At 44.2% G+C, this 3729-nt stretch overlaps 1 pseudogene; it reads left to right on the forward strand.

Annotated features, from left to right (window-relative positions):
• Positions 1–2075: 2075 nt before the first annotated feature.
• Positions 2076–3390, forward strand: LOC100346430 (SERPINE1 mRNA-binding protein 1-like; annotated as a pseudogene).
• The last annotated feature ends 339 nt before the right edge of the window (positions 3391–3729 follow it).

Genomic DNA, 3729 nt, shown 5'->3' on the forward strand with positions numbered 1-3729 from the left:
GGACAACAGGGGGCAGGGCAGCTGGGGCAGCCCCTAGTACTCTGGAAATAAGGAAGGCATACCCTGACAAAGCTGAGCGCCATTCTCATTCCCACAGCTCTTCATCCATAACTACTTGAAAAATAGCAGGCTGAGGCTAGGTTCTTGTGCACCTGCTCAGTCTGACTGTGGAGACTTAGAGGTTCTTGCACATTAGGGACATAGCTCAGTGTGGGGTCATAGGTTGTAGTACACATTGAGTCAGTGCTCTGGACAGTGCACACACCTGGGTGGGTGAAGTTTGCTGGTACCATGAGTTTGCTTTAACCTGGGAATCAGCTAGTTTACACTGGCACAGAGAAAAGTGGTGACTTTGAACACACTAGTCAGCTCAAACATCCCCTCCCTGTAACCAGAGGTACTTTACCACATCCATCTTGGTGTCTCTCTGGACTCTTACCCACCCACAAATAGTGGCCAGAGCTTCCTGGCCCAATCCAGGACACACCCCTGGAGCTTAAGTGTAAGCCTTATGCACTCTACCAAGCCCCAGAGGCATAACTCTAGGAATAAAGCCCTTATTGAAAAAAAAAAAACTTTCTGGAAGTTACAGAAACAAGAGATCCCAAAATGAACAAAAATCAGTGTAGAAACACAAGAAGCATGAACAAGACAGGCAACATGACTCCCCAAAAAGGAACACAATTATGTGTTACTATTGGACTATGAAGAAAGGGAGACTGATGAAACTCCTGAAAAAAATTTAAAAGATGATTGTAAGGTTACTAAAAAATATAGAGAAACAGTTAAATGAAATTAGGAAATCATTATACAGCATGGATGAAAAAAATCAGCAGAAATAGATACTGAAAAAGAGTTCAACAATAGTATTAGAAATGTTCAGGCTGGCGCCACGACTCAATAGGCTAATCCTCTGCCTGTGGCGCCAGCACACTGGGTTCTAGTCCCAGTTGGGGCGCCAGATTCTGTCCCGGTTGCTCCTCTTCCTGTCCAGCTCTCTGCTGTGGCCCGGGAAGACAGTGGAGGATGGCCCAGGTCCTTGGGCCCTGCACCCACATGGGAGACCAGGAGGAATCACCTGGCTCCTGGCTTTGGATCAGCGCGGTGCGCCGGCCGCAGCGACCATTGGAGGGTGAACCAACAGTAAAGGAAGACCTTTCTCTCTCTCTCTCTCTCTCTCACTGTCCACTCTGCCTGTCAAAAAAAAAAAAAAAAAAAAAAAGGAAAAGAAAGAAATGTTCAGTAAGTCAAATTTAAAAGATGCAGGGGAAACACTTAAAAATGGACTTGATGAGATAGAAGAAAGAATATCAAGTCTAGATGACAACTAGCTCAGTAAGATGAAAAAGACAAAGAAGAAGAATTAGAATGGATGAATGGGATCTATGGGATACCATAAAATGACCAAATACAGGAGTCTTGGGAGTGAAGGAGTAGAAAAAAAGAATGGAATAGAAATTCTGTTCAATGAAATAATAGCAGAAAATTTCCCAAATTTGAAGAAAGATGTGGACATCCAAATTCAGAAGTGCATAAAATACCAAATAGGCATGATCAAAAAAAAATCCTCACCGTGACACGTTATAGTCAAACTTCTAAAAGGGAAACAGAGAGAATAGCCTAAAATTTGGAAGAGAGAAATGCCAGGTCACTTTTAAAGGAAATTCTATCAGATTGACAGCAGATTTCTCAACAGAAACCCTATAGGCCAGGAGAGAATGGAGAGATATAGACCAAGTCCTAAAAGAAAAAAACTGCCAATGCAGCAGACTTTACGCAGCAAGGCTCTTATTCATAGAGGAAGTTGAAATAAAAACTTTCAAAGACAAGAAGAAACTGAGATAATTTGTCACCACCCAGCAAGCCTTACAAATTATACTTAAGTATATACTACATATAGAAGAAACAGGGAAAGACAATCAGAATCATGAAAGAATGTGAAGATAGAACATCTCCAAGTAAAAGAACAAATGAGACTCAAAACAAACAATAGGAATATTTATGGAAAAATGATAGGACCAAGTCTTTACTTACCAATAAAATCTTGAATATAAATGGACTAAATTCTTCAATTAAAAGACATAGGGCTCTTGGCTCGGCGTGGCCTGCTGCAATCCGTGGAGGAACGCGCCGCCGAGCCACCATCATGCCTGGGCACCTACAGGAAGGCTTCGGCTGCGTGGTCACCAACCGATTCGACCAGTTATTTGACGACGAATCGGACCCCTTCGAGGTGCTGAAGGCAGCAGAGAACAAGAAAAAAGAAGCCGGCGGGGGCGGCGTTGGGGGCCCCGGGGCCAAGAGCGCAGCTCAGGCTGCGGCCCAGACCAACTCCAACGCGGCAGGCAAACAGCTGCGTAAAGAGTCCCAGAAAGACCGCAAAAACCCGCTGCCTCCCAACGTTGGCGTGGTTGACAAGAAAGAGGAGACGCAGCCGCCCGTGGCGTTCAAGAAAGAAGGAATAAGACGTGTTGGGAGAAGACCTGATCAACAACTTCAAGGTGAAGGGAAAATAATTGATAGAAGACCAGAAAGGCGACCACCTCGTGAAAGAAGATTTGAAAAGCCACTAGAAGAAAAGGGTGAAGGAGGAGAGTTTTCAGTTGATAGGCCTATAATTGACCGACCTATCCGAGGCCGTGGTGGTCTTGGAAGAGGTCGAGGAGGCCGTGGACGTGGAATGGGCTGAGGAGATGGATTTGATTCTCGTGGCAAACGTGAATTTGACAGGCATAGTGGAAGTGATAGATCTTTTTCACATTACAGTGGTCTGAAGCACGAGGACAAACGTGGAGGTAGCGGATCTCACAACTGGGGAACTGTCAAAGATGAATTAACTGACTTGGATCAATCAAATGTGACTGAGGAAACACCTGAAGGTGAAGAACATCCAGTGGCAGACACTGAAAATAAGGAAAACGAAGTGGAAGAGGTAAAGGAAGAGGGTCCAAAAGAGATGACTTTGGATGAGTGGAAGGCAATTCAGAATAAAGACCGGGCAAAAGTAGAATTTAATATCTGAAAACCAAATGAAGGTGCTGATGGGCAATGGAAGAAAGGATTTGTTCTTCATAAATCAAAGAGTGAAGAGGCTCATGCTGAAGACTCTGTTATGGACCATAATTTCCGGAAGCCAGCAAATGATATAACGTCTCAGCTGGAGATCAATTTTGGAGACCTAGGCCGCCCAGGACGTGGTGGCAGGGGAGGGTGAGGTGGACGTGGGCGTGGTGGACGTCCGAACCGTGGCAGCAAGACTGACAAGTCAAGTGCTTCTGCTCCTGATGTGGATGACCCAGAGGCATTTCCAGCTCTGGCTTAACTGGATGCCATGACAACCCTGGTTCCTTGGTGGACCCTCCTGTTCAAAGCTTTTGCATGCTTAAGGATCCCAAAGAAATTTAAAAAACAAACAAACAAAAGACTGTCATTCATACCATTCACACCTAAAGACTGAATTTTATCTGTTTTGAAAATGAACTTCTCTCGCTACACAGAAGTAACAAATATGGTAGTCAGTTTTGTATTTAGAAATGTATTAGTAGCAGGGATGTTTTCATAATTTTCAGAGATTATGCATTCTCCATGAATACTTTTGTAATGCTGCTTGCAAATATGCATTTCCAAACTTGAAATATAGGTGTGAACAGTGTGTACCAGTAAAAAAAAAAAAAAAAAGACATAGACGGGCCTGCGCTGTGGCGTACCAGGTAAAGCTGCCGCCTGCAG

Source organism: Oryctolagus cuniculus, chromosome 2, assembly GCF_964237555.1.
Source record: "Oryctolagus cuniculus chromosome 2, mOryCun1.1, whole genome shotgun sequence".
NCBI classification, from domain to species: Eukaryota; Metazoa; Chordata; class Mammalia; order Lagomorpha; family Leporidae; genus Oryctolagus; species Oryctolagus cuniculus.